The 22893-nt window shown below is 43.1% G+C and overlaps 1 protein-coding gene across 8 annotated transcripts in view; it reads left to right on the top strand.

The window, feature by feature from the left end:
- Positions 1-640: 640 nt before the first annotated feature.
- NLGN1 (neuroligin 1) overlaps positions 641-22893 on the top strand; it is a 948787-nt gene continuing 926534 nt past the window's right edge. For 3 of the 8 annotated variants that reach the window (XM_089330922.1, XM_089330917.1, XM_089330918.1), the window contains exon 1: positions 4004-4162. The gene's annotated coding sequence lies outside the window, so the exon portion shown is untranslated. Of the gene's footprint in view, positions 1560-2595; positions 2864-4003; positions 4163-22893 lie in introns of those variants that run through there. The other 5 variants (XM_089330924.1, XM_089330923.1, XM_051859134.3 and 2 more) reach the window with 4 other exon arrangements.

Raw genomic sequence — 22893 nt, 5'->3', positions numbered from 1 at the left:
TATCTGCAGGGCCCTGTGCTCCAACTCACTTGCATTTAGAAAAATTCACAGAGACGCTGGGAGGAGGTGGGTAGGTATAAACAATGCACTGTAGTGAGTCACGCCCGTCACAAAAGCCAATAATGATAAGCTAGGATGAAATTTTTGGAAAATCGCTTCTCCATGGGCACAAGATGTGGGCGCAGTCCCGGGGGCAGAGGCCGAAGGCAGCATGGTGATGCATGCCCTCCACTCCCACTAAACGGGGCCCTGGCCAACGCTTCAGTTCCGGGATTGCTCTGCCTCCAGCTGGAGGAAACCCAGGAAACAGAGTTTGGTGGCGGGGCGGGGGGCGCGGGCAGGCGACTCAGGGAGGCTCTTGCCTTCTTCAACTCTGCGCTCACGGTCTCCAAGGCGAAGCCGCCCGCAAACGGGAGAAACTGGGAGCGTGGAGGCCTTGCAGCGGGGCGGCCGTGCCCGTTCACTCGCACGCTCCTGCGAGGGGCTCGGCGAACGTCACACGTGACGCCCGGGGCCCTGCACCCCTCCTACCGCCGCGGGCGCTGCGGGCGCTGCAGACGGAGGCTGCTCGGCGGCCGCGGAGGGAGGGAGGGCGGAGGGCGGAACTTGTAAGGGGAGGCACCGCGCCGCCTGCACCGCCGGACCCGCGCCCCCGAACCCACCCCCGCCACGATCGCGGCTGAGACCCGGGGGAGGGGATGCTGTGCAATAAAGCAGGCGGGGCGGGGTAGGCTGGGGAGGGAGTGGAGGCCGAGAGGGGGGCAGAACGGACGGGGTCTGGAGGACGGGTCCGGCTGGATTCAGACTCCTGCACCGGCTGCGCGGCGGAGAGACAGGGAGAGGGAGCGGGGAGGTTGCCGTGTGTGCGCGCGTGTGTGCGCGTGTGTGCGCGTGTCTACAGGTAGCAGCGGCAGCAGCGGCAGCGGCGGCGGCGGGGACCCGAGCAGGGGACGCGTCTGCTGCCACCTCCCCGCCCATGATTTTCGGAGGCGATTGCTCACTTAGCAGACGGATCTCTAGCCCCGGGAGCTCTCCTCGTCCTCTCCATTTCCACGCTTCTCGGGCGTCTTCCAGTTTCAAGCGTGTGTTTGGGGTATTTTATTTTATTAAAAAAAATTTTTTTTGGTAATCTCTCCCTGTAAATCTTCTCGGGAATTCTGCATCTTGAAGCAGGTGGCTCCTGGAAACGAAATCTTTGGATCCGTTTGGCTTGCCAAGTTTTGCTCTTCCCCGTCTCCTCCCGCTCTCACAGGCATCTGTGGTGCTCTTTCTGGATTTACATGCAGAAAACGTATATATGTTTATATATCGACCGCACAATATCTAGATACGTCCCCGCGTGTCCCAGCGCCTGGTTGTCGTCTCGGTCCGCGACCAAGCGGGATGTTTTGGAGCCGATGGATCAAGAGCACAGGACTAACATTCTTCTGAGCCTGGCTGTTCCAAAGGGGAGGGAGCGTGAAGAATTGTTTAACATTCGGCCATCGTTTGGCTGCACACTAAGCACCACGAAGTATTTATGGTTGCAGATCAGGTGCAAACGGGGCTTAGAGAGAAAGGTAAGGGAGCTTCCAGCGTCCGCCGAGCTCTGGGGATTGCGAGAACTTCCTACTCCCTGCCTCTCCCTCGCCTTCCCCACCTGCCCCCAGCCCTGCCCGGCTCGCTTTCTCCGTAAGCTCAACCCTTTCCCAATTCCACTGGGTTACACGGGGGTGGGGGGAGGCGTGCTGGAGGTGGAATCGTCTGCTGGAGTTGGAATTCTCTCTCTCTCTCTCTCTCCCTCTCTCTGTCTCTCTCACCCCACCCCCAGCCTAATAAATGACTTTCCCAGTCTCCCTTTTAGAGGTTTTAGGAATTGGATTTTTTTAAAAGCTATCTACATGAACTGTTTTAAACCTCTCGTTGCCAAACCCTCAACCCTATCCTCTGACACAAACACAATAAAACAGAATGAACTTTGATGAACTGGGTGGGTTTTTTTTTTTCAGCCGTGGGGTCCACGGAACCTCCCAAACGCTTCTTTTTCATGTAGAAAAGCAAGATCACCGCAAAGAAACCCACACCTCGGGAGGTGTCCACCGCGGAGGAAATTCGGCTTCTGTTTCCGCAGGCAGCCGATCCATTTTGCTTGGAGGCCGATTCCCAGAGTTGAGCGAGGGGAAGCCGAGCTGGTGTAGCAGAAACTGTGTGGCGGCCGAATTCCCCTTAAACCCACCCTTTGCCCCTCCGCCAGTGCCTGTTTAACTCCGCCGTCTGTGGGCCGTGGCACGCGTTTCCAGAGCCGACCTTTGGGGAGGGGGGGTGCTGGGAACACCCCCTTATTTTCCCTTCTCCCACCCCCTCCCCAGCCGCCTCCCTCCTCCGCTCGGCTCCCCTCGCCCTGGCAGTTTGTAAACTGCCCGTTTTGCCCACCCCTCGCTGTGGGCGTCCTCGCCGGCTCCCCGCTCCTTTCTTCCCGGGCGCGGGCAGAGCAGATGCGTCTTCTTTTTGCTTTGGGCTCCCTCTGCCGCCTCCCCGCTACCCCCCGCGGCTCCCCCACCTGCCCCGGCTCTCCCGGCTGCTCCGCCCCGCAGCGGGTTGACCGCTCTTCAATCCCGAGGCCCGGCGGGCAGGGGGCGCCGAGGACCGGGCGGCGGAGCGGGGAGACTCGGCAGGAAAGGCGAGCCGGAGTGGGTGCTCAGAGGCCAGGAGAGCCCGTCCGAGCCGGAGGGAGCGAGTGTGCGGCGTGCACGCTGCCCGAGCCCGGGCGGACCAGTGCAGTGGTCTCCAAAGCCTTAGAGCGGCGCCCCGGTCACTGCAGTTTTTCTACCTAGAGCTGTGCCCTGGGACCACAGAGACCGAGAGCCGGGAGATCAGCAGACAGGTACCCGAGATACAGCGAACCGATTGCGAGAGCGCGGGGAGGGTTTCCTGGCGAATCCCGGGGCCGAGCAGATGGAGGAACAATGACGCCTCCAGAAGCGAGCCCTTGCCTGAACCCCCGGCGAGGCGCACGGGAGCCGCCTGCAGGCTTCTGCCCTCCCCAGGCTCTTCAGCGGGTTTGGGGGTCGGTTCCGCCTCTTAGTTTGACAGGGATAAGAAAGTTACTCCTGCTCCCCAGAAGGTTTCCTGAGAAGTGGTTTTCAGATCTGCGTGGTTCGAGTCGAGATGTCACTCCCTAGATGCGCCCGCGATGAGCAAGTAATATATTATGCATTATTGGGCGATAAACTCTCCTGGGAAGAGAAGGTAGCGCAAACATTTAAACCGCTCAGTTCTCCGACTCCTGCTTGCCTCAGTGCAATGCCTTGTGAGGAGAAATGTAAAACCACCTGCAGTGAATTTAACATTATTTAGGCTGCGATTTGCAGTGGGGAATAATTTATCGCAGAGGAGATTGTTAGTGAGTTACAGAGGTGAAGGAAATTATGTGTTCAGGATTTGACTCATTTGTGATTTTTTTTTCTAAATCACGCACACTTGGCCTCCCCTAAAGAATTATATTATTTATCCATTTCCAGGGTTATGGTGATGCATTTAGGACTTAGAAAACATGAATTCAGAGGGTTAACTGTATCTTTACTCTGCATTTTTAACAGGGAGTTAATATACTCATTTTCTTTCCTTTTTATTCTAAAACCACAGGTCTTTTTAAAAAAAAAAAAATTGAATCCTCGTGCTGTCCATGAAAATTATAGGGTCTTCAAGTGTTTCTCAAGAAATTAATTGTGCTCAATTATTAATAGGATCATAGATATAAAAATGTTAACCGAGAAAAAGAGTGTGTATCTCGGTGAGGGTTTAAATCCTGTAAAATGTCTCGACATTTCCAGCAGCCATTGTAACCGAGCAGAACACCAGCTTTGTGAAATGAGCTCAGGCGCGAGGGCCATGCATGTATTTAAAATAGAAATGTTAAGTGCAAGCACACGAAGTTTACGGTGCCCTTGGCAGAGAAGGGGGCTAAGCCTACCTGTGCTGCGCCGCTGGTGACTGAGTGATTCACCAGGAAGAGGAAGTGAAGCGTTACTCAGGCCTTCTGAATCACATGGTTTGAGTAAGCGAAGTAACTGTTCTCTGAGAGCCTGCTAGCCCGAGGTTAGTCTTCCCAGTCCGCTTCCCAGGGCAGACCTGGAGGGAGGCAGGCTTGCAACAGGCCAGACCAGAGTTCCTGGAGCGTGGGGTAAGAAGTGCTGCGTGCCCTCCCTCCCTGCACTGCATCCCTCCTTGAACCCCCAAAGTGCTTTCTGTCAGTCTTTATGTCTTCTGTAGGGATTCAGTTTGTGAAATTGCCACTTATATTTAGTTGTGAGGTATTTTCAAACAGAAGCGTTTGAAGTGTTGAAATGGAAGGTGGAATCCATGCGACCAGAAGGTAGGCTGAGAACTCCCTCCGTTCCTGAGGTGTTGGCAGGCCTGAGGACTCCATGGGGTTGCAGTTGGATGACTTTCCTGGCTCACTGTCTGCAGTCTCTTCCAACTCTGAGATTCTCAAGTTTTGTTCCCCTTTTATGATTTCCACATGGTTATCCAGTGGTGGGGTCTAGATCTTTCAAATATCCTTGAAATAGCTGTTTGGAGATTTTTTTTAATGGAATAATTTACTAGCTAGAACTAGACAGTATAGCTGTAAATTTAAAATCTTGGATGTTTTTAAAAAAATTCACATAGATTTTAATGTTATTGACAACTTTTGGTGGGACATTAGAGATGTAGGTACCATCTATAAACATTTCTCAAGTTCTGTATGTTAAACAATTTTTAGTAAAGCATAGTAATGGTTCATCTTAATTCTTTTTACACAAAAGAATTCTTTTGAATACTAATTTGTAAGTTTTGCAGGTAAAACACAGTTGGAATGAATAACATTGTTAACTGGATTAGAAACTGACAGTTTAACCATATACTTTTGCAACATTTTGAAGTTTGAAGATTTCCCATTTTATTTGATTTATAACTAGAATGATAGGATTCCCAGTTATGGTTCGATTTTTTGTAAATGGAATGATCCAAGGGCATCACCAGACTTATTTATTCTGAACCATGAATCTGAGCCTATGGATCACAAATTAAAAACAGTTGACTTTCCTGTGTCCCTCGTGCAGGGACATTCAACTGCCCAATGACATTCAACTGTTTCAGATTTCAGTTTCATTTAAAACACCCTCTACCTGGTTCTCCCCCAGTCTACTCTTTCAACCAATTCACAACATGCTAGTTACTGCAGTGTTATCTACCATTTTAGGCTTCTGCACTTTGCTTATATTAACTTTTCTTCAAGGATCCATCTTGCTAAACTCCACCCCCTCACTCCAACTATTGCATAAGAAAACATGTTGGTTCCTCAGGGTGGGCTTTTCTTCTCTTGCTTCCTTCCTTTATCCTTACCTGTAGCACCCATCACAAGTTATCTGTACCAGGAGTACCCACTTTTCACAATCTTCATGGTTGATAATGTAACTGGATAGTGACTTTCCATGGGTCAAAACCAAAATGATTCTGCACTGACTTAAGAAAGACTTAGCCCCATCTCAACATAAAGTAGACCATAAATGAATAAGAAACTTATTAGTTGGAAATACATTTGGCTATGAAGTAACAGATAACCTGATTGTGGGTTAAGAAAATAACAGTTGTATTTAGCTCACATGTTAAGTTAGGAGAAGACAGTTACTTAAACATTTAATCAAGGGATCAGGTTTCTTCCTTCATTGTGGTATTTTTCTTCTCCTGGTCACAAGGTTACTGCTGTGCCATCAAGCTCATTTCTGCTTTCTAAGTCCAAGGAAGGAGGGTAAGAAAAAGATAACAAAGAGTACTCTTTGTTCAGGATTTCTTGACTTAAGCATTGCTGGCATTTTTACCTAGGAAAGTCGTTATGTTAATTGTGGGGGAGTATTCTGAACACTGTGGGATATGTGGCAGTTTCTTTGATCTGCACCCTCTAGATGCCAGTGGCATACCCCACTCACCAATTCCATCATAGGGATCAATTGCCATATCTGTGAGATAAAATCACCCTAGGTTGGGAACCTTTGCTCTAGAATTTTAAGAAATTCCATTTCCTACTTTCTCTTTGCATTGCACTGTTAGTGAGAATCTGGTTTTTGCTTAATAAATGGTTAGCGGGCCATCAGTGAGATTTACAGAGGAGGAAAAGAATGGAAAAGGAAGGAGCCAACTAAACCTGCTCTGAGCACTGTGTCTTTCCTGTGGTGGAGACCTTTTCCCCATAGACTTCCATTCTTGTTTTCCCTCCAGAAATGTGTCTGATAGTCCCTGCTAGGTACTGGAGAGGTTGGGAAATTCAGCACCTTAGTGCAATTTGGTGTGCATACTGCTATTCTAAACCAAGTCCACCTGTGAGAAAAGAAGGGGAAATATATTTGGAATTGAAAACTAGTGATGACTGACCACTATCACAAAATAAATGAGTAGTTAACATTCCCCAAAATACTTCAGAGAGGAGAAAAAGGAAAGACAAGATCAACAGGCATATTCCTAAAGGAGGGTATAGAAAATTTTTTCACATGCTAAATGCTGATTTAAAAACAACAGTGATAATACATGGATGCTTTTACTTGGAAAATAACAGGGCAGAATGGAGGCATCTTACTCTTCATAACATTTTTTCTTTTCAGATGGCACCCCATCTCTTCCAGTCTATTGAATCAAGCTTGTTATTCATACTTAAAAAGTAGTGTTGTCAAAGGAGATAAGAAAGCATATCTTTTATTTCTAATGCCTGCATTTAGAAAAATATCATAGAGTAGTGATGGCATTTGGTAAAATAATGGTTTCTAATATGATGTGCTAGAATGGACGGTAGTAACTTTCAGTGGGAGCTGCTCAATTATTCCCCACAGTGTGATAATAAGTACTGTTGTATACAATAGTAAGGAAGTAGTCTGCCTTACAAAAATATACCGACACTGATATGGATGGCCAAAAGTCTTGTCTTTCCTCTTACCCTCTGATTTTCGTTCTTGGTTAGTTAATTGAGTGTCAGTTTTTCCTTAGCTCTGTCTTGAATATGGAAATACAAAGCCTAGTATCTGCTAGGAAGTTTTGCCCACCCAATTAAAGGCCTGAACAAAGTAGACATTCATTATTTTCTCAGAGAGCAAGGCTTCTGGAGGTGTGCGGATCCAGGGTTGGCTAACTCAGCAGTTCAGGACATACTGGCTCTGGTTCAACCTCACTGCAAATCCCTTGACTCACCATCTTTGAAACAAGATAAACAATGTGGTTATCACAGAGCGAAACACCACCTTTCCACACAGCCCTACACAAACCAAAAAGATTTCTTTTTCCAGAAATGTCTATCAAAAGGGAAACTTTTTACATGAGCTACCAACAGACTTTCCTTTATGTCTGCCTGACCAAAACTATGTCACATACCACTCCTAATGAGTAAGTGGCCAAGAGGGGATACACTGCATACTTGGTTTTGTTCAGTCATGGTCCACTCATTGGGGGTTGGAGGAAAGAGCTCTGCTTTCCTTTTGAGCATGGCATTTTCACATTTGCAGGTAATTAACTGGGGGGAAGGGAGGCTCCTAATCGGATGTTCCACAAACATCAGGGCTGCCATCCTCAGGTCTCTTACAGCATGGGCTGCCTGCATTAAAATGTAGTGCATAAAAAATAACTGTTCTGTGACTCCAAAGGCATACGTTGTATACATGCCAGGCAACTTGCTTCTGATGTAAAATGCATGGTTTCCTGATGTTGAAGTATGTTAGTTACTTTTAACCACTCCCTGGAGGGTTGGAATATGTAGGAATGTCTTCATGAGAGAAGCATAGGAAACACTAAATTATACTGCATTAATATCTAAATCAAAATCTCTACCTCTTAAACTTCTATATAAACCAAACTAAAACATAGCATGTCCTCCTTATCAAATAGATCATGTGCCCTCGTCTCTGTTTGAATAGTGTGAGAATGATTGGACCCAATTGGCCAAATTACCTTCATGAAGACTTAAGCCCAAAAGAAAATTACTCCTACTTTATCCTACTTTATACAAAAAAAAAAAAAAAAAAAGAGAGAGAGATTGACTTATTTATTTGAAAGCAGAATGACAGTGTGAAAGGGAAAAGAGAGAGAGAGAGATTGACTTATTTATTTGAAAGCAGAATGACAGTGTGAAAGGGAAAGACATAGAGAGGTCAGGCACATTAGCAGGAAGCTGAATTGGAAGCAGTGTAGCCAAGGCTCCAGCCAGCACTCTGATGTGGAAGGTGAGTGTCCCAAGTGGCAGCCTAACCACACCATAATGCTGGCTGGCTCCCACCCCTGTTTTTGATAACTGTTTACTTGGAGTTTTCAAGGACAGTGTCTGATTTTTCAGTTCACATGCCAGTCAGCATCTTTCTCATTGAATACTGTGAGCCTTAAAAACAAACAAAAAACAAAGAATGCTTTATTTCTTTTGCCTGATTTCATGGAAACTCAGAGCCAGTTCTGTACTTAATTGAAAAAGACGTCCTTAGCCATCTACTTTACCCTGCTATAATTATTATTAGAATCTATTTTAAAACTTTGTCCATTGTCTTCATTTAAAGACTTAATTGTTTGGGGACCTTTTTAATCATAAGCTACTTCCTTTTATTTTGGGGAGGAGGGAAAATCTGAATGCTTGTATAAACATGAGTGCTGCCACACATCTCAGTTAGTGTCTTTTTTCTCCAAAGGGTATATGTTTGGAAATTAGAGGATACTATGTACCATAACCTGCTGGATTTATGGTATAAGGCATGCAATGAGCACAGTATGGTGCAAGGGGATTTCAGGGGAAGGAAGTAATGGTGATGGGTGAGTCATTTTAATGGAGATATAGTTTGTAGTCTGCAAACAAATAGAACTTGAAAGCAGCATTGATGAGAAAGTATAAATAAGTGGACTCATACATATTTTGTTCTATGATCAGATAACAATTGTTTTTCAGCTTTCTTTAGCAGAAGAATCTCAGTAACCTCAATGCTGTCTCCCCAGTATAAAGGAGCAAATGAGCTTTAGCCCCCAAACCACATGTAGAAGAGCCATGAACTAGAAAAAGGATGGGTTTGATATCCTCTCTCTCAGCAGATTTTGTAGTGAACTTTGGCTGTGTCCTTGCTTTACCTTCAGTATGTCAGGGTGTGCCTCTAGAGCATCTCATGGATCCGTTGCTACTGTTCTGTTTTCAGCTCCGTGGCCAGAGCTGTTGATACCACAGCAACCGCCTCTGAACTGGGCTCTTTGCCTCCAAGGGAGCTGATGTTTTAATCAAACTTAAAATGATAATTAGTAACTCCATCTGTGGTTAGGGTCAGAAACAGATGTTTTTCTTTTCTGTTTTAATAGAAGGTACATTTGAAAATGGAAACAGTGAAATTGAGTTTTAAATAGATTGAAACTTTAGTGAGGAATCCTACATCAAGAGAGGACTATCAGGGGAGCATTTTTCTAAGCCTCTCTGAGCTTCTCTCTTCTAGACCTTATCACTACTTTGCACTTCAACAGCTCCATCGTAAAATAGAGTCCACAACATTGAACCTAGGGTACTGTAAGTTCCTGAAGCCGCTCCTAGAAAATAAACTTAAAGTTAATGTACTGTATTTCATCAAAACAGGGGAACACAGATTATAGGATGCAACATTTTCTGTATAATCTAGAGGGAGGGCACCATTCATATAATCCCACAACACTCTTATCATTTAGAAATTTTTATTTTATACTTCTATAAAGAGTAAGGTTAGGCCTTGATATGTTTTTATCACACATCAGTATTCTACATTTAAAAAGTATAATATTAGCCAAATACATTGGTTTAAGAAATCAAAAGAAATTTTCAACTCCGAATCTCAATCTGCTAAGTTGTGGCTTTGACTTGGTTACCCAGATCCACGGTTTTCACACAGTACAACTGTGTGTTGATGATGGACCATTTCTTTAACTTTTATTTCAGCATTGCAAAAAGTTGTGAAGTAGTACAAAGAATTCCTATAAATCCCCTGCCTAGCTTCTCTTACTGTTAACATGTTAGTATGATTTATTTGTCATAATCTATAAACCACACCCAGATTTCCTTATTATTAACATCTCATATTAGTATGTTTGTCACAATTAATGAACCACATCCAGCTTTCCCTATTTTTAAAAACTAAACTCCCTGTTTGCCTCACACCCCTCCCAGCCCCTTATAATCAACATTGTTTGTTCAGATGGAGGGTTTTTTATTTTCTCCCCCAGATGAGGGAGAACTTTCAGTTTTTGTCTTTTTATGTCTGACATATTTCACTTAACATGATGTCCTCTATTTCCATCCATATTTTTAAAAAAATTTATTTGTATTTATGAGAGAGGGTGGGGAGGAGAGAAAATGTTCGAATTACTTGAGCTGCCACCACTACTGCTCTCAGGGAGGGAATTAACAGGAAGGTAGAGTCAAGAGCTGAACTGGGTGGTGATTCCAGTGTGGAAAACTGGCAGGCACCTCCACCAGTGTCTTAGCAGCTAGGCCAAACACTGCAGCCAGTGACGCATCATTTCCCAAGAAGGCTGCATGACTGCCTTCAGGATTTCCTTCCAAGCAGCTAGAGGATTTGAAAGTTGATGTTTTGCTTACTTTACTAAAATGGGACAATGTAATGTTTTCAGACAGCCACCGGGATTAACTTTGCTTTTTTAAATATTTTGAAATGGTGAGAGTAGTAGTTGCCTGGCTGTGACAGAGAAACAGCCAATGATTTCAGATAGTCAGTTCAGGGCCACTCTGTCTCCACTAGTACTTGGCCATGAAGAATTATAAAAGGCATCCTGATATCAGAGGTATTGAAGTTTTATTTTTTTTTAAGTATGTCAAAATCAATGAAATATTGTAACTTTAATGATGCACATCTCCTTATTTTTAAACATGCTAATGCAATGATAATTAATCAAACTATTTAATCTCCAAACATTAGGATAAGAAAGATCACTACATAATTCTTAGTAAAATTAGAATTTAACTCTGTCTCTTTTTGTTCTCCACTCTCTCCCATCATGCAATATTTAAGATGTAGCTAGTTTCCCACTAGGAGTTAATGGTAGGATTAAAAAAATTAAACCATAATCATGAGATCTATGTTTGAATAGCAGATTCTTCTAATAGTTATCTGTGTCACATCCTGTGATTCCCTTCACCTCTCTGGGCCTTAGTTTCTGCATTTTAAATGAATGGTTTGACTAGTAAAAATTAAATGCATTTTCTGACTTTCAAATCTTTTTTAGCTAAAGATAGTAAGAAGTAGTGCTCACAATAATATATTGTACATTTTAAGCTGGTATAAGATAAACATATAACGGTGGAGACATGTTACTTTATACTAATAAGCTTAAATATATAATATAGTGTATAGCCTTAAGACTCCTTGCATATTTCCAGCATTAAGGTTTTGAGAGACTTACCCATATATATCTTAATTGTTCGTTAAAACAACTGTAAGCAGTGCAGAAGGTTCAACAGAACAGAGTTAGGATTTAGGAATTCTTCAAACATACTGGATGAGGAAGATTACTGAATAAATTAAAGCCAAATAAAGAATGTAAAAGTGGGAAGAGGCAAGAAGAAAATGCATTTTCCATCAAGAACAAAGAAAACTTACATGAGGAGTTAACTATCACTATATATAAATGTTCTGCATAAAAACAGTCATCAGTAAAAAGCCAGATAAAATTGGCAGGTAAAAGTGCTTTCCCTTTTTTATTTCATCATTACTCAGCCACGTACCACTGTTTTAAAAAAATATGAATAAAAGGAAGAGGAGTCTGTGGTTGGATCAGTCAGACGGCACTATTTGTGGATAGATCTTGACAGTTCTTACTGTGCGATTCCACAGACGATGGTGTTTCTTCCCTGTATTGTATTTGAAAATTGCCACTGCTCTTAAGTGGTCAGAAAGCTGGGCACTTAGTTTCTGATGAATAACAAACTCTCCAGATGTGTACACTCATCTTTCTCTCATTGTGCCTGTAGTCACCACAGAGAGAACAGGGCATCGCCTCTTCCCTACCTGCCTTGATAAAACATGAGTTGACTTATAGAGCAAGAAGATAACCTTCCCTTATTTTTTATTTTGACTAGATATTCATGAAGCACCCTTTCAGTAGAATTACAGTATTAAAAATTGTAAGATGCAGATATAATATTGCTGCAAGTAAGGTTTTTGAATTATTAATCATTATCTTAATTATCTATTTGGAGCGCTTTGTCTGTAAGAAAAATATTCGAGATGGTAGTTTTTATGATGCAGAATGTTACTTAATTGTTAAATAAGGGTCTGAGATTATATGAATATTACCATCATTTAAAAAAAAATTTTTTTTGAGAGGCAGAGAGACAAAGGGGAGGGAGATAGAGAGGGATAGAGAGAGAGATAGGTCCTACCCATCTGCTGCTTCATTGCCCAAGTGCCTGTTATGGGTAGAACTGGGCTGAGGCTGGTGCCAGGAGCCAGGAACTCAATTCAGGTCTCCTATATGGGTGGCAGGAACCCATTCACATGAGCTAATATCATAGCCTCCCAACGTCTGCATGCAACTAATTTTTTATGACTTGGGGGAAAAAAGATCACAATTCTTGACTCTAAGTAGACTGCAAAACATATTGTAAGTAAGACTAATTTCTAAAAACTTCAGTACATTTCCAGTGGTCTTTCAAGTGAAGAGACCATTGTGGTTTTCAGGTAATTATAGGCCAAATTCCTCAGTTTACATGTGACAAAACTGAGCCCAGAGAAAAGAAATCGCTTGGTTAATTCAATGCTAGAGCTTGGACTTGAACATCCCTACCTTAATGTGTGTAATGGCTTCATGTATCAACTTTATAGTAATATGTATAGCAGCACTATATATTGTATATAATCATGATTAAATAATTATTAGAAGTTTAGTAGTTCAGTAATTGCTGGAGATGATAAAGAAGCAAGGTTTAGTGAAGAAGCTATTACTTGAAGGAAATCAGGATATGAATACATGGAGAAGAAGGGCGACGCATTTCCTGAACAAAAGCAATAACAATCAAGATGGGCACATATTGCAGAGACAATTGGCCATTCTTGAAGTTTTTCAGAAGTAAATGCATAAACTCATTAAGAAACACTATTGTAAAATGGAAATAAAGGTGATTTTTTAAAAGATACATCTCATTCTGTGTTTAATATTTTGGCTTAGGCCCTCTGCAGATTAGAAATTTTTTTTTTCAGAAAAATGTATGTTTGTCAGAAAAATGGTTTATATTACTCATATCAGAAGTAGAAAATAAATCATTTAACATGAGAATACAACTTCTGATTACATGTCCATATAATTGGTTGATACAAAATCAAGTTGATCTTTGGATTATCATCACTAGGAGATTCTAATCACAAGCTTGCATAGGTGTGGTTTTCTAACCTGGGCGTACTGTTTAGGAGATGTGGAACATTATAACTCTCCAAATAGTCTTCTCGCCTGCCTGCTGTTTGTTTATTTATTTGACAGGTAGAGTTATAGACAGAGACTGAGAGCCAGAGAGAAAGGTCTTCCTTCTGTTGGTTCACTCCCCAAATGGCCACCACGGCTGGTGCTGTGCTGATCCGAAGCCAGGAGCCAGGTGCCTCCTCCTGGTCTCCCATGTGGGTGCAGGGCCCAAGGACTTGGGCCATCCTCCACTGCCCTCCCGGGCCACAGCAGAGAACTGGACTGGAAGAGAAGCAACCGGGACTAGAAGCCTGCGCCCATATGGGATGCTGGCGCTGCAGGCGGAGGATTAACCAAGTGAGCCATGGCACCAGCCCAGCCTGCTGTTTTTTTAACAGAGTACTCCCGTCAGTCCATACACAGGGACTGGGTGTAAGATGTTTGTAATCAAGATGTTCTATTTATGAGAGGGAGAGAGGGAGAGGGTGAGAGGGACTCCCCTTGTTGCTAATTTTGACACCCAGTGATCATATTCATCTTCATTTAAAACATTGCAACAATTTTAAGGTCTAAGAGGTACAATTTCAAGTAAGTTGTATTCTTTTGTTTCTAGTAAATTGCACGTGAAATCTGCAGGTTCCTTCTGACCCTGAATCCACTCTCCTTAAAAACATCAGTTCATTTTGGGAGTCAGTGGTTAGAATAACCTGCACCCAGGGAATAGGTTGGGCACCGGAAGAGCATGAGCTTGTTTTCCACAAAACTACATAAACATGGGCATAATTTCTCATGAGAAGGAGCGCTACAAGCATGCTAGTCAGGTTTACACTGTGAATAGTCATGGTGTTCATTTTTTATTGCTTTTTTATTAATATATAGAGAACAGATTTCATGAATTTCCTAGATGCAGTTGCTCTCCTGCATTCTCTGGAAGTTCTGAGAAGTATGAGGCTTCACAGAACAGCTCCTCATGGGGCATCCTCTCTAAGTGCAAACAGGAGAACAGGAGAGTGGGGAGCTGATGCTGCTGGGCAGAAGGAATTTGTGATCATGAAGAATGAGGTAGTTTCTTGGAGAGAGAGTACGAAGAGCTTCTTTAAGATTGCAATATCCTTTATTTCTATACTCAAGCTTGCACAACGGCAATGTATGCACACGTATATATGTAAATGTGTCCATCCGTATCCATCCAATTTAATTGGAAATTAAAGATGAATGCCTCACATGAGAAAGCATGAGAAGAAGCAAGCAGTTTTCTTGGAAAAGTTATTAATTTTCATAAACACCAAAGATGAGAAGGCTACAAAATGTTTCTGGCAGCAGGAAAATATATTTAGCATCCATTTATCATGCCATATACCTTCTCCCTATCATCATGAATGTAATTTCTTTCTCCCCATCTCCATCACTCCTGATCCTGGTGGTCAGTCGTATCCTCTCTGAGATGCATCCTTTCTGTACCCAGATGCAAAACCCAAATTCAGAATTAGCCATTACATCTTTGGACTATGGCAAAAAACTTCTGAACTGCAAGTTTAGCAACCAACATTTGCTCTGAATAAGTTTTTCTGAATGTTTTCCTCTTCTATGCGATACTCCGTTAAGAAGAGTGAAACATAAAATAGACAAGTATTGATGGAAGAGGCCAGGAAGATCATTCGTTTTAAATCAAGACTGTGCCAGTGAGATGGAGTCTAGGTTCATATCAGGTGTTTACTGGAAGAATGATTTGGGGACCTCTAAGAAGGACAAAGGCACTTCCTAGGGTTGGTGGAATGAGAAATCAGGGCGTAAGAAAGAGGTGGACAAAAAAGAACAAGACTGAGGAGAGTGAACTTGTACTGCCTCACTCTAGCTCAGCATGAAGGAGGGTTGCTGAGTTCTAAGATGCATGCATGATTCAGTGTAGCCTTCAATTTCTGTGGTAGAATTTTCTATCTGCTTTTTTGAGAGTAAATGAAACAATGGAGGGTGGGTGTTTGACCGGGTGGCTAAGTTTATGTTAAAATGCCCATGTCCCACATTAGAGTACCTGAGCTTGATTACTGGATCTGACTCCAGACTCCAGCTTCTTGACAATAAAGACACTGGGAGGCAGTGGCAATGGCTCAAGTCATTGTGTTTCTGCCACTATGTGGGAGACCTAGATGGAGTTCCTTTCTCCTGGCTTCAGGCCTGGCCCAGCTTTGGCCATTGTGGGCATTTGGAGAGTGAACCGATAAATGGTAGTTCTCTCTCTATATATGTATCATCTCCTCTTCTCTCCTCTCTTTCTATTTGCCTCTGCCTCTTAAATAAATAAAAATATTTAAAAAATTAACCAGTACATCACAGCCCTTTGCCTGGTACATAAAAAAAAAAATGTTCAAAAGCGTTCACCTTATGATGGTAACCCTCCACTGACATACACAGATGCACTCTGCTCACACACTGTTAGCCATTTACTACCTGGTTTCTATGCTAGACTTCCTGGAGAATGCAGCATTGAAACACTGTCTCAGGTTGGGGTGAGCCTCTCTTTCCAGGAGCCTCTGAAGTTTCCACAGAGTGCTGTATCTCCCTGTTGTGGCTAATGCAGGGCAGCCAGGGCTGCTTTTTATTTTGCTCACACATGGAAGGAGGGATAAAGCATTTAGAAATGGTGAAATTGGCAGCTTTAAAAGAAATGCGAGGACTCTTTCAGCACCAGAATGGGAAAACCTTTGAGACATAGGCTTGTTCAGGAGTGAGTGTTTAATTGGTACCTTTGTAAAATCTCCCAACTAAGCTGGATCATTTTCTGTACATGCTTAAATCTGTTAATTACAAAGCAACTTTAATTATACATAAAGTATGCCTCTTCAATCATGTTTTAATCACATATGAAAAAAAATCAAATTTATCCCAAAGTTATTTTCTGCATTTCAATTCTGATTTTTTTTAAACTCTGGCATATTCTGTACCAAAAAAATGCATTAAGCTAATGTTTATGCTTGCACATAATCCCACACTTTCAAGGCAACACTTAAAATATTCAGAAGAGCTTCACAAGAGGGAGTAGTTTAATTCTGTTGTTGACTCAGAGCCATTGTTCTTCACAGTTACAGCTCCGCTGGCATGGGCTACATATGGTCACTTGTTTTCTCAGTGTACAGGGTGATAATGCACTAACATTCTGGCTGTTGGTTGAGGCTATGCTGTGCTTTAGGGAAATATCTCGGGGAAGATGTGCTGTCTTTTGGGTGGAAAAGAGGGCAAGACCGACATGGGAGAGCCCTTAGATTGCCTTAGACTAATTAACTGTGGTTTTAAACTGTGGGGCCTGACCCACGAGCCCTATCATTCCTTTATGGAGTCTAAGCTGCCAACATGGACTGTCGGTGGATAGGACTTATATCAAAAGAATGCTCATCAGAGGCAGCCGTGGATCACAGCCACTGAAGGCATTGGTGCCAGCCGTCTTACACCACTGCCATTCCAAAAGGCTGTTCCAGAGCCTTCAGTTGCCACTCAGAACAGACTTTATATGACCCATTTTGCCCTAAACACTGAGATGTAGGCCACAGGTCGGAGTGCTGTTCTAGGCTGATGACTGATGGTTGACTTGAGGTCCATTAGAAGTCCTTAAGTACTTTCTTAAGGCATTAGTATTTCCAGTCACAAGAATGGAAGACTTTGACAAGGGTTTAATGAATACACGTTTTTTTTTACCTTTGCAGTTTCCTGTGGTAGATAGGAAGTGACCAAAAATGGCTAAGGAAGATATTGTCTGTTCCCCTCATCCCCCTTCTCCCCCCAAGATACTTCAGCTTGCTTTGATCTTATCCCATGGGGAATTGTATCCCAAGCGACATTTCTGACAATGCAGGGCTTCTGCCTACATTTCCCTGCTAATCTGGTTTGCATCTATGGTGGTGAAAAAAGAAAACTAAGCCTAATGATAGCACCAGAGGGAGCCACTTACACAGTTTTGTCTACAGCACCAGCGAAACCAACAAGAAGACTTGAAATGCAGAAATATTAAGATTTTATTGTATTTTCTAAAACAGAATGGCAGGAGAGATGATACGTAAAATCTGTTAGCAGAAATTCCGAATTATGGGACTAGTAGCCACCACTTCATTTATCTCTCTCAAAATATTTGCGAATGGTAATTGCCTGGCCACAATCCAGAAAGTAAATCATATTTCAAAATGTGAAATTGTATTTGGAGCAAGGGGTTTTCTTTCTGATCCCGGCTTTGTCCTTCTGCAGAAGACTATTAGCAAGTTTGTATGTTTGAAACTTATGCCAGTTTACTGTTTTTGTAATGTAAATGATGCTACCAGAAATAGAGATGCAACATGAATGAAGAATAAAACTTCTTAGATGCACATACTAGTGCTCAAATACATTCTTTTTCTCTCTTCCCTTCCTTCTCCTTCCTCTCTTACACACACACACACACACACACACACACACACACATTTGCACAGGTGTTTGTCACAGAACATTAGAACCAGCTTTACTGTAGGGAAATCAGATAAGCTTGCCTTTAAGTCCTATAGTCAGCAAGAGAAAAATCAGTATACCAAAAGAAAAATAGAAGGCACATATCTTTATTAGTACACTAACCTTTTTCATGAAGACACAGTCAAATGCACATAGTCTTAAATGAGACTATTTTAATTCTTACTCTGACAAAATATTTCAGGAAAATGTATTGAAGGGAAGTTTCCAACACTTCTCTTGTTTTATCTTCCCAACTCCAAGCCAAATCATGAAAAGATTGAAAAGGCAGAATTACTATATTTTCTTTGAACCAAAGGGCTTTATTCCTAATACTCTGCAGCACCCTAGCTTTGAAAGTGTCAGGTAAATCCTATAATGCACAATCACAAGAAACAGTCTCCAAAATCAAATGATCTCTGTTGGCTCACGTAATGGTCCTTGGTTGACCCGATTACAGTAAGATCTACAGTGCATGAGGCTGACGACAGAAGCTTTCTGAGGTGTCAGTCGCTTCCTTAGGTTCCTTTTCTTGTAATAGCCATTTTCTTCAAGAACATACTTGATTACTTGTGGTTTGTGCTACAGATGGCAGGGGGAAAATGAGAGTATGGATTCATGTACTTGACTATGCGGCTGTGTTTGTGCTGCTTTCTTTCTGAGAGTCTTTTATTCTCTTCTTGCATTGTCCATGCTGGCCTGCCTCTCCCCTCACAACCTGCCAATATCTCCTCCATCCATGAGGGAACTGTCGAGAAGGGTATCCCGAGGGTAAAACGTAACCTTTACCAAGCATCCTTCTAGCAGTGGGACTTTAAGATACACAAGTGAATGAAAGGGAAGGTAGCCCTTGTTGCTTTGTTTCTGTGGCCTGTGTATGCGTGTACCTATCCATCCACCTATTGTACCTTAATTTTTAAAACAGTACTCTCAATATAGAAAGAGGGACCATTACTGAGGAAAGGATCTGCAGGAATTTTGCTGACACCCAGGGGTCTGACAAACATTGCGTAGTTCTTCCTCCACGAGTTTTGGTCTCCAGATGTCTAGAAAAGTCTGGTAAGGGTTGAGTGGGAAGTCTTGGACCCAAAGACATCAGGTGTTCTGCCTGCCACAGAGGTGGGTTTCCAGAGTCCTCTTTTCTTCGAGAACAGCATGAGGGAAAAACAGCGATGATGGTGGGGTGTTACATGGCAAAAAAAAGTTGATGTGAATTTTGCACAGAGTAGGTTCTCCTAAACTGGTCCAGTGATGTTTCCACCCTTACATTGTGCTGGAATGTGTGACGTATGGGAACAAGACTGAGTGCCCAGAGAGGAGAGGGGCATGCGTAGGACCTGAGATCATCAGCCTACAGCTTCTTGTCCTGAGTTACATCTGCAAGCAACCTGATAGCTAAACTACGGACTTCAGGGAGAGTAAGGGGGAAATTCATGGACATTGATTTGAGAGTGAGGCGGGAGATAGTTGGTATACAGTACTCCTGTTGGTAGTATACAGAAAACTGAGTAAGTACAGGGCCCAGGGTGAGCAGAGGACTCAGACTGCTGCTCAAGAATGATTTAATAGCTATGCAGGGGCAATCCTTACAGGGCTAGGTGACCAGTGTACTTAATGGGTCGGTGGTCCTTTCCTCACAATCTTTCCAGAATAACCAGTATGTTTTGTTAGTAGTAGGCACAAGGAGTCTTCAATTTATCTTTTCAGAACAGTAGATCAGAGGCGGGAACTACACTGTATTGTATGTTATATAACTTGTCCATGGATAGTCTCACCCTTTGGTGTTTGAACTAAAGCCCTTGAAAAGAAGTGGAGCTGAACCCTGATGGCCTAGAGGAGAGCAAGGAAGGAGGGTTTGGGGAGCAACATCTCACTCTGAAGTCCGCTTTGGAGGAGCAATACCAAAAGGGGGGAATGAGTGGCACTGAGCAGGCTCAAGAGAGTGCAGAGTGTAAACAAGCAAACTACAGGAAATAGGTAAGCAACCTGAACCAGAAAAGGATGTCCATATGTAGCGCTATCAGAGAAGTCCATGTGAAACCTCTAAGGTAACAAATTGCAACAAGAAGTCACAATGAACTGCTGAAGGAGACAAGGAAGCTCTGATGGAAACAGAAGCAAACAGGACTTTCCTGTGGTCTTTGTTTCAGTGTGTACCAAGCACAGTCAGAACACTTGCAATATCCTTTTTTTTTGACAGAGTGGACAGTGAGAGAGACAGAGAGAAAAGTCTTCCTTTGCCGTTGGTTCACTGCGGCTGGCATGCTGTGGCCAGTGCACTGTGCTGATCCGATGCCAGGAGCCAGGTGCTTCTCCTGGTCTCCCATGGGGGTGCAGGGCCCAAGCACTTGTGCCATCCTCCACTGCACTTCCCGGCCACAGCAGAGAGCTGGCCTGGAAGAGGGGCCACCGGGACTAGAACCCAGGGTGGCTATCTTAAAAACCACATTCGTTGTTCAAGCTAATTGTGATTAAAGGGTGATTTTGAATGTGTTAGATTTAGCATTTCTCCAAATAATTACAGTAACTCAGTTGCGTATGGTTAAATTCTGGGCTTTAGAGCAATGCTTTCAGCAAAAGATCTCCTTTTGTCAAGTGAAAAATAGACAAATTTACAACTCCTTATTATATAGGGACTGCTATATATTGAGATGGCAGGAGTAGGAGGAGTGATAATTTAAGTCAACGAACGAGCATTTTGTCTCTCTGATGCTTAGTTTTAAGTTCTCAACTAGTAGTTCAGCAGTATGAAAATAAATCTTTGTGGTTCCTAGAAGTAGGATGGAAAAGGGCTGGAGACAATGAATGGGGCATTGGACTTGAATGATTTACATGTAAGTTGATGTAGGAATTTCCAGGTCCATCATATGTTAATGCTTGATGAAGGCTGCTTACGCTGTGAAGTCACAATGTTTTTTACCTGTAAAATGGGAAAGCTCACGCATTCCTGCCGATTTCATATAGTAGTTATAAGAATCAAAGGAGTCAAAGTCTGAAAAGTTTTTTTTTTTTTTTTTTGACAGAGAGAGATTGATTGATTGATCAATCGATCCATCTGGGCTAGGCTGAAGCCAGGAGGCAGGAGCTCCATCTGGCTTGCCCAGGTTGGTGGCAGGGGCTCAGGTTCCTGAAGCATCTTCCACTGCTTTCCCAGATACGTTAGCTGGAAGCTGGAATAGAAACAGAGCATCTGGGACTCTGATGTAGGATGCTGGGGTTTGTGAGGTGCAGCTTAGCCTATTGCACCACAATGCCAGTCCTTTTTGTCTTTTTTTTAATTTTAAATTTATTTTGAGAGACAAAGGTGGACAGAGGGATATTAGGGGAGGGAGAAAGACAAAGAGATGCAGAGATTTCTTCATCTTTTGGTTCACTCCTCAAATGCTTGCAGTGGCCCCCAGCTGGACCGCAAATAGCTGGGAACCCAACCCAGTTTTCCCATGTGTGGGTGGCAAGGACCCAACCACAGGATATATATTTTATATATTTTTTCCTGGATTATATGTTCCAGTTTCCTGCAACAGGAAGCAGATCCAGGCCTTGAACCCAGACACCCTGAGAAATGGACATGCCAACCAGCATCTAACTAAATGCCTGCCCTGGGTGCTCCTCCTTTAGTTTTCATTTCTCATGTTCTTTCCTACCCTTTACTTGACACTTTTCACATTCTTCTCATACCCTCTCTGTTTTCTTTTTCACTAACAAGATAATTCTCTGTCAAGAACCATTGTAACAGTGTTTGTAACTTACACTTGTGCTTTTGCCAGTTGTTGAGGTATTTTCTTTCCTTTATATCTTGACAGGTTGCACTTTCTTTGAGTCATGACAAAAACATTTTAATTTTCTTATCCTTATCTTTAATTTTTTTCTTATCTTCATTGGCCCTGCCTAATTCACAGCCTCTTCAGCTCTTTCCCAAAATGAATGCCACTAGCAAAAATGGAGCTCTAAGTTGCAGCCTTGATTCACCTCACTTCTTCAGAGCACAATGACATAAAATGGATACTTAAAAAGCTGTAGAGGTTGGGGCTGGTGCTGTGACACAGAGGGCTAAGCCTCTGTCTGCAGTGCTGGCATCCCATATGGGCATATGGGCATCATTTCGAGACCTGACTGCTCCACTTCCAATTCAGCTCCCTGCTGATGTGCCTGGGAAAGCAGCAAAAGATGGCCCAAGTCCTTGGGTCCTTGCACCCACGTCAGATGCCTGAAGGAAGCTCTGGGCCCCAGGTTTTATCCTGGCCCTGCCCCGGCTGTTTGGGGAGTGAACCAGTGGATAGGGGACTACTCTGCCCTTCTCTGTATTTCTTCCTTTCAAATAAATAAATAAATAAATAAATAGATCATCTATCTTTAAAAAAAAAAAAAAGAGCTATAGGGGCCGATGCTGTGGCGCAGTGGGGTAACACCCTGGCCTGAAGTGCCGGCATCCCATATGGGTGCAGGTTCAAGACCTGACTGCTCCACTTCCGATCCAGCTCTCTGCTATGGCCAGGGAAGCAGTAGGAGATGGCCCAAGTCCTTGGGCTCCTTCATCCACATGGAAGACCCTGAAGAAGCTCCTGGCTTCAGATCAGCTCAGTTCTGGCCATTGCAGCCATTTGGGGAGTGAACCAGCAGAATGGAAGACCACTCTCTTTCTCTCTCTCTGGTTCTACCTCTCTCTGTAACTCTTTCAAATAAATAAAATAAACCTTAAAAAAAAGAGCTATAGAGTTTTGGGATGCAATACACTACTGAAATTTTACTTCTGCTTGACTTCTGATACCCTTCTTTGGTTGATACATATATATCTGATGGATTTGATAAGGGGTGAACTCCTGAGTCTAGCCTGAAACATGTGGGTCCTGACACCCACTCTCACAGCACCCCCTCAGGCCAATTCTAGATGCTAATGCTTCTAGCCTCATAACTATGTCTGTCCTTGATTCCCTCCTTGTCTTACCCATGCTCAACATTGAACTCTATAATATCACTCTGTGCCACTCTTTCATGGACTCTATCAAAAAAATCTTGAAA

This window comes from Oryctolagus cuniculus, chromosome 4 (genome assembly GCF_051225735.1).
Source record: "Oryctolagus cuniculus isolate XC-2025 breed Fujian yellow rabbit chromosome 4, ASM5122573v1, whole genome shotgun sequence".
Taxonomy (NCBI): Eukaryota; Metazoa; Chordata; class Mammalia; order Lagomorpha; family Leporidae; genus Oryctolagus; species Oryctolagus cuniculus.
The sequence above is the reverse complement of the archived record's forward strand: the minus strand, read 5'-3'. Positions and strand labels throughout refer to the sequence as shown.